Source organism: Drosophila biarmipes, chromosome 2L (assembly GCF_025231255.1).
Source record: "Drosophila biarmipes strain raj3 chromosome 2L, RU_DBia_V1.1, whole genome shotgun sequence".
Lineage (NCBI taxonomy): Eukaryota > Metazoa > Arthropoda > Insecta > Diptera > Drosophilidae > Drosophila > Drosophila biarmipes.
In genome coordinates this window covers 8,115,535-8,124,449 of record NC_066612.1, presented here as the reverse complement: position 1 = coordinate 8,124,449, position 8,915 = coordinate 8,115,535, and positions in this window count along the sequence as shown.

Genomic DNA, 8,915 nt, shown 5'->3' with positions numbered 1-8,915 from the left:
CCCAGCCGCACAAATCAATTAAAAGTTTCCCCAAGCTCGACAAAACTCTTCAGTCTTCCGTCCTCATCAGTCTTTAAAGGGAATCTCCTATCTCAGAAGAGGTATCTGCAATCATGAATCAGGATGCTATTCAAGCATTTCCTCCATATATATTTGATGGCGATTCGAACATTGATTGATGGCAGTATCTGCTTCGCTCATCCTCATTCTTATTCCCCGATAAACATTTCTAATTGATATTTAAATTGAGACTTTTGTTTGCTGCCCTCCCAAGGCAAACAGATTCCAAGAAGTTTGCAGCCTCCTGCAAGCCAAATAAATTTAAATTCGGGTGGATATCTCCCATATCCTCGAAATCCTCATCCCATTGGAATGTGCGAGTCGTTGACATGAATAATAAGAATTTCGACCAAGACGGAGGACTGTCTACGGAGCAAGGACTAAGGACTACTGACCTCCCCCAAAATGCGGCCCTCAAACGGATGTTGGTCTCTAAATTATGGCAACAGAGTGCGGAAAACGGGAGAAGAGAGCGGGAGCTTTTCCAGAGAATTATCTGAAAGATACCCTCGAGTGAAGAGAGAATGTTCCTGGCAGCATGTTGTCGATGTCTGGCAACATTTGTTGACGAGCAAAACAGCATCCTTCGTCCTGTGCCTTTCCCTTAACTTCCCCCTTTTTATTGATTTCCCGTTCTGTTTTGACTTCGATTTGGGGTTGGAAAGGGGAAAAGAAGCAGGGGATGGGTGGCAGATGGATTTCTGGGTCAATTGCTTTCTGGTTGCCCATTTCAGCCATGTGTTGGTGCTTGTTGGTGACACATTTCGGGGGTCCTCCTCACCAAACCACAGCCATTCAACTTGAAAGGCGGGTAACCGTGAGCCTACCCCCTCGCCACTTCACACACTTTAAACCAATTACGAACTTGGCCCAAACGACAAACACTTAATTGGTACGAAGGCCTTGACGCGCAGTTTTCACTGGCAATTTGTGATGGTTGCGCATTTGGTCCTGCTCACATGCCACGCCCACAAATTTATTTGTTTGGTTTGGGGTGGGAGAAAATTGCACTGAATTCTGCGGCCGAAGCCCAACATTAATGAGCGGATGCAGGTCAAAGTGCAGTTCTCTATTTTTACTCCTAACCCCTGATCACTGAAACCCCTTTTGTGATGGATGACGCTGCTTGTTTCTGTTCCTGGCACCCGTTTAAAATTCCGCTCACGCAGGACATCAGCCAGGATCCCTGGTCCCTCCCACTGCTCTGATTCTGGCTGTGGTCCTGCTCCTGGCTTCGTCCTTCAGCAACGAGCTGCGGCTGCCGTGGGCGGCGAGGGGCTCAAACCGGGGAGAACGGGTGGAAAACAAGGTGCAGCTGCAATTTGGGGCCTCGGTTCGGCTCACATTGTCAGCACTTTCATTATTGCCCGCATTTTGGATCCAAAATAGGTAAAGGAAGGGGGTTTAGGTACGTGGGCGGAGGGGCGGAGGTCCACAGGGCGTGGCCGTGCAGCTGAGTTCAGTTGATTGGAGAGCATTTTTCCACGCTTCTCACTAAAGTTCCGATGAGGCTGCAAACAAAGCATTTTTCAAGAGTTTTCCTTCATTTTCAGGCATCCGATAAAAGGCAACCAAATGGAGATGGCGTCTGAGATGGCTAAAAGAGTTTTTTTTACTCATCCGGAAAATTAAAGGGTGGCCTTCCTTACGTATTCAAGTTTGGAAAATAAACTTATAAGGACTCAGTAATTTAGTTAAATTTAAGGAAATTCTCGAAACCTTTACTTAAATTTAGCTTTCTCTGAGGTCAGCAGAATGTTTTACTACATCCTCCTAAATGTTCTTTTCTCTTTTCCGCATCTTTAAATTCCATTGCTCATACGCAGCGTTGTCCACACTCGTCTGCCCCACTTGTCTTTTTCATCCGACTGGGGAAATGCTTTCGGTTCCGCTCTCAGAATTTTTAATGAGTTTACAGTCCGACAGAAGTTCGGACACAGATTAGAGAAATAGTTTCCTCCACTTTTAAATCGGTCAAGGTTACTTTCTGACCTTGAACTTACACATGAAGAAACTCGAATGGAAGCCGAATGAATCATTTCCTTGCCTCCTTCTCACTGAAGTAGGAGCACTTTGCCACATAATGTCTTATCCTTCCTCTAGCCCGTTTCCCTGCTTTGTTTCACAGTGTGAAATTCCTTTTGGCACAGAAATGCAAATGGAAACACTCTGATAAAGTGGAAAATTCTTGTGATATTCCACCCACTTTAAGCCGCTGTTTGGCCGGGCAAATAAAGATTTTCTCCACGTTATAGAGAGCTTTCCTGACCCCAATGCCTTGCTAGTTGAGGTTCTACTCTTGCTTCAATGGAGATGAACACCTCGTTACCTCTTGGCTCCCTCCTCATCTTGGGGTCACATCAATTTGAATGTTTCGCCTTGTTTGAGATGCTAATGCTGCGGAGAACACGAATATCTCAGTTGTCGGGGAACAGAGAGGTTAACCGGAGGTTAGGGGAAAGTCAAGTTGGAGGCACCTGAGTCACGTCGTGCGATTCCATCCTCGATTGTGCGACAGGTGAACACTCGGATGTGGGTCGAAGTCTAAGGTGTTGCATGATTTATGGACGGATGAAGATGAAGACGAAGGGAGTCTCTGAAAGTGGGGGAGATGCACTTGCAACCGCTGTTTATGTTCAAGGTGGTTAATATCCTCCGAACATGGAGACAACAATGGGAAACTGGAAGAAGGCAAACGACTCGAAGGAGTCATCATTGGCATACGTACCTCACCCATTCTAGAATTCACTATTTTGCCAGTGAGCTACTTCATGCCCAACAACCCAGGAACCCACGATAGAGACATCTGCCATTTATCCGATTCCTTCCCACATTGTTCAGTGAACGCCCATTGAGGCATGCATAAAATATGTTACAAGGCAACAGACCATGCCCTCATCCCCAAGGGGGCGGAAGATCCTGGGAGATGCCATCCTGCCATCGATAAATTCGTTAAAGTCTTCGCTTCGTTCAATTAAAAGAGGAAAACAAAATAAACCGAAAGCACGTCACCAGAAATGAAGGAAATTTAAGTGGAGAAGAGTGAGTGTATGTAAAGTGAATGTCATCAGTGGAGGAAATCAGAAAAAATATTCTTGAATCGATCCGAACTGACGTAATGAAGAAATAAAAGTTTCGACTTACTGAGGGTGAAAGGATGAAGTGGAGAAAGGTGTGGAAAAACGCAGAGGACCAACTGTTGCAAGGATGTTGTTGCAGGATTCAGGACATTTCATCCATAACTTGTGGCTGAATGTTAATTAAAAGCAATTTCAGCGAAAGTTGAAAACTTTTCAAGGGAGAACTGCTGGGTGGTTAAATGGAAGAAGAGTTAATGACCCTGCTTGATTTCTCATTGTAAAGTGCACTTTCGTTTGACTTCACCCTTAGATTCTCTAGCGAATTCCTTGACCTGTTGATGAGGAAGGGCCAAACCACTTACAAATGTTCTCACTTTAAAGTAAGGTATTTCTGATCTGAACCATCCTATTGAACTTAACTAAGATAATAAATCAAGTAAATGGCTAAAAGAAGCTAAGGAAAGGTCAAGCTATGCAAACTCCTAATAGGAACCTGAACCAAAAGCAGATGGAATCCTTCATCAACGAAATTAAATGAACGTATGAACAATATAATTCCGTTCTCCGTTCTTTTCGACTCAGACTGCGATGTCTAATTCCCTCCATAGTCTCAGTTTTCACTTGCTAATGTGCGAAGAGGTTCCTAATTAATTTTGTATGACTACGCAAGTGAAAGGACTCCGGAATGAAGTTTCTGGGGGAAATCGGGGATGGCAAGTCATGTGGACTAATGATAAACACTCTCGTTGGGGATGTGTGGGAATGGAAGTGAGAATGGAAGGGGAAACTAACCCGAAGCGGATGCTTAGATAACGGACAGCAAAGCCCCGGAAGTTGGAGTTGCGAGAGAAGACTGCGGAAATAGAAGGGTTGCAAGTGCAGAGAACATCGACGGGGTTCAGTGAATAATAACGAGCTTTAATCGAAAATACAAAGTTATTCTTTTAACCGGAAAATTGCAAAAAGAGAGTCAAAAGCAGTAACAGTTATGACAGCAAGGAAATGCAAATAAAGCATAAATGATGGCTAATGAGGCAGTCAAATGGAATACATTCCAAACGCTTTTATGCCAATTAAACGCAATGCAGACTGCAAATAAAAACCCTGGAAAATGTAAACAAAATTAACGAGGGGAATCTGCACAATCAAAAGTTGCGCTCCATTGGAGTTGGTAAACGGAAAGTACGGAATTACCCAGTCAATTATCAATATGATTTTGTTTAAGAGACTCACAAGTATCTGTGCTTAAAGTGAGATTTTTGCAAACTTTTCCCAGGAAAAGAATTTTGAAATCTACCAAATGAGGCGGAAAAGAGATAGAGAAGAGGGCAAAAAGAAGCATTCCAAATGAAAAGAACATGGGAAACTGCCGCAATTTGTTGCAGAAACAAAGGAAGTTTTGCTTGTGGAAAGGGAAATGCAACAAAGTTTAAGGAAGGGCAATGCAGCTGGGCAAATATTTAAATCCCTTTTCCTCAGACTTTTTCCCTTCTTCAGTGGTAACTGCAATCAGCCACGCCCACAGTTCTCGCTACGCCCACTTTGATGACGCTTAATAAAAAGCCACAGAAAATAGAGAAAAATGTTTGAAAACGCAGAGGGGAAAGTTCATGTTTTTCCCTGTCAACTCTTTCTTCAGTTGGCTTAAAGAAAGTAGAAAGCAAAAAATGTGTACGATGAAAGGGGATTACAAATGGGGAAGGACTAAGGACACTTGCTGCTTTCGTTTCTGTTGTTTACAACTGGCGAGTGACTTTTATTGCCTCCCATTTGGATTTGCATATTATAACAACCTAATTGAAAGTAGGGCGAATCGGGATTACTTAAATATTATAGATTCCTACCGATTGAATATCTTTAGAAAACTTCCAGTCCGAGGAATCCCAATGGAAGTACCTTCCCTATGAAAGGATTCCCTGCACAGTTAGTTTTCCACAGCCTCATTTTCATTCTCGCCACATTGAGCAACTCTGAATGTGAGAGCATAAAACTAAGTGCTGCCTTTCAGGATCTCCCTCTGCTCCTTCCCATATCCCTTACATCCCTTTCCAACTTCACATCCTGTGCCTTCCTGAATCCTTTCATTTCATATTTAGCCAAAGGGAAACGCAACAGAAAGGAAAATGCGGCTAGACAAGAGCAAGAAAACAAGAACGGGACCGCAACTGGTATGAGGAAGAGACGGGAACAGAGGGCTGAAAGAGAGGGCTGACAGGTTAGCAGTCAACATTTGCTGACTTAGCTGCAATTATGGCAGATATTTTTATGAACTTGATGTCAGCACACACTAACACTGGGACACATCCTCCGACACATGAGCTGAGTAGATAGGGACATTAGGACTTCTGAATGGAGCAAGGCTGCTGGCTAAAATGCCAAACGGTGCATGGAAAATGGAGATGAAAATGCCAGTTGGAAAATCATTTACAACAGTTTGAAATGTGGCTGAAAGACTTTTTAAGAGAGTGGGAAATCTTCTTTCAGTTTTCCTGGATTAAGTCTAAGTTGCAATGTATATTTATTTTGTTGTTAGAAAATTTACCTTTTTGCTTTCACCAAATATTATCCCCAATTACTTCAAACATAATGGGTAATTTCTTCCACGCAATAAAAACACCCATATAATTATTAATTCCACCCTCTTGTTGACTTTACGGGTGGCACTTGCAAATGAAAAGCATGTACTATGTGAAAAAGCCGCACGAATTTCCGCCGGGAAACAGCAAAAAACAAAACTTAATTGTTTAAATATTTTCAGAGCACTCATCCCCTTTTTTTACTCCCCTGAAACCGTGAACGTAGGAGGAATAAAATCGCAGCTCAGGTTTTACCAAAAACACTCTCGAAAATAATTTACAGTGCAGTTAAACATGCAAACATTTTCATTGTTGATTTTGATGGGGAAAAATAAGGGGGAAGTAAGGGAAGCTGGGATAGTTCGCTCCAATGTTGCAGTTTTTACACCCTTCACTGAAAAACCAAATTTGGCAAAGCTCTGACGCACATTTTCCATTCCAGTCGAGGCTCAATAAAAATCATCTATAATTCATTTCCAGTTTCATTGCGTTCCCATTTGCCAATTTCATTCCTCTTTAAGAGTCTCGCGAGGAAAACGATGAAATTCTCCGTCGTAAAATTAAATTTCTCCGCAATTAATTCCGACTTCCTCTCCTTGGAAAAACTTCGCTGGAATTTTTATCGCTGACCCGGAATGACCTTCGCATCGATTTCATCGCCCCCGACTTACCAACCTCCCCACAATTTTATTTTCTTTTAATTTATTTATCTTTTTCGTAGTTGATTTTATGCTCCAGCTCACTCTGTCTTTCTCCTTAACTTTTACGCATTTTGGTCGCCTTTCCTGTCGCCTTTTAATTGTGTTTAAATTATTGTCGAGAAGAGGGGATGGAGCTTCTATTTCTGTTTATCTTAAGTAATTTCCACCGAAATTGGAATGAGTTTTCTTCGAAATTTATTGCTCCGGAAATTAAAGAAAGTTTGCTGAGAAAAAAGGCTCCAGAGAATTTAGTGTACATTCAGCATCTAACAAAATATTATATTTTGGTGCAGGATCGTGAAATCTTGAGGATTGCATGGTCAAATATCAATCAAACGGATATAGTAAAACGATATAAATATTTATAATCCTTTTATTGACCTCTGCAATTTCTTCGGCGTCTGAATTTCACCCCAGAGATCCCAGGAGCGTAAGCCTTATCCAACTTTCTCCAAAACAACAACAGCCTGAAGTTTTGTATTTCGTCGCTGCGTTTTCATTGCTGATTTTTATCACGGGCACATTGAAAATTTACGAGTTTTCACAGCGCATAAATTTTGCGCTGTTTGCCAATTGTTATTATCTGCAAAATACTTTACGCGCATCTGAGGAATACACGAGTGTAGGGAGTATCTAATGGATACATGAACCCAAATTGAGACACTTTGCATAGACCAAAGCAATCATCATCCCCTCCACTGGAGTCGGGAAACTTCTCCACGGAGAAAGCTCGGAAAATGAGCCAAGAAATAATGATAAAAGGTGAAAAATGCACTCAGTGGGGAGGGAAAAAGGAAATGCTAAGCGTAACTTATTACTAAGGATGGAGGGAGGAAGCGAAAGAAAGGAAAAGAAAACTTTCCGCGAAACTTCAGCTGCATGTGTTGCATACTTTGTGGCGCTCCAAAGAAAGCATGAAAAACGAGCGAAGGGAAAAGGAAAACATGGTGAAATTTCAGCCCCAAGTAAACGGAAAAACTAATTTTTAATGTCCCTCCTAGGAAAGGGAAAAATGATAAGTTTCTTCCCCCGATTGCGATGCAAAATGTTGTCACTTTGTACCCTGACATCCAGGATCATCAATCGCTGCTCCCTTTTGTCTCTGGCACCAAAGGACCCCTCGGAAAAACTTAAGAAATATAATGTATGTAAAAGGAGCAGCCTCATAACCTGCACTTTTTGTGTGCCAATAAATTTTCAATTTCCGTCCTGAAAATTGCAATTTGTTTCACTGCAGCAAAGCTAATTTCTCCGCTCTACCAACACTTTGCTTCTTTGTTTTCCAGGGAGGACGGCCAGTTTTCCCCGCAGTTCTCCACACAAGCTCACTAGAGTTTATCGAAGGACCTAAATGCGATGGCAAATTGCATTGTCTGCCCAAAGATTGCACTTTATTAGATAAGCAAAATAAAAGGTAAACATCTGCCGGGATTCCCCTCCAATCCTTTGACAAGTAAACAACTGGGAAAGTTCGTCCTCCGTTTTCCCCATAAATCACGGCATTTTCCCTCAGCAATTGGATTTGATTTGCAGACTCTGCGAGAATATTTCATAAATATTTACCCACCAATTTTTTCCCGATTTTTAAACACTTTTTCTGCGTTTTTCCTTATTGCAGAGCGAGCATTTGCAACTGTGAAAATATTTTCCACGCTCTCCGTTTGTTTTTCTCTTGCTACTTTGTAGTGCAAATATTTTCCGCCATTTCGCACTTCATTTGCTGGGTGGGCGTGTCCGAGGGGCGTGGCTGTTTGTTTTCCTTTGATGTGCTAAATTGGTGCACCGATTGCATTCGAAATGAGATTTGATCGCCTTGAAACCATGAGAAGTTAACTGGGGTTATGGAAAATAGGGGGAGAATGGAAAGCCCTTAGTTTGCATGCTTAGCTCTCGGAACAGAGATTTTTATTCCCTCTTCCCCTTCGGGACAATATCCATTTGATTTTAACGACTTGCGAGCAAAGTTTCCCGCAGGCAAGCGAATCCTTTTCCAAGTGAAACATTAAACTTTGCCCCATCAGAGAAAAAAGGATAACAACAACATGGCGAAGGATATCACCAGACACGAAAGGCAGTCAGGATAATGGCCAAACAAGACATGACAGCAATGGGAGAAAAAATTTCCAATAACCCCATGAAAAGGTTAAAGGCGCGACATTTTCAAAACGTTTTCTTTCGTTTTAAGGCATTACAAATAAAAGCATTAATTCCAGGGTCTCAAGGCTCTTGAATCATTTGGATAATGTTTACACAAACCAAAAATGGGAAACAGGAAGGCGACGAAAGAAGCTCAAATCGTGTTGAAAAGGCGTTTACTGTGCACCCTCTCTCAACCAACTCTAATTAATTTGCCTAATTAACTCATTCTGGTTTATCCATCGAATGCCCCTTCCTATTTCTTTTTCTACAGGAACCCTTTTCAGAGAATTTCTCTTAACTCCGTTTGAACTTGGCAAAGGAAATCCTTTAGAGGCTCTAATTATGCCAGTTGGCTAAAA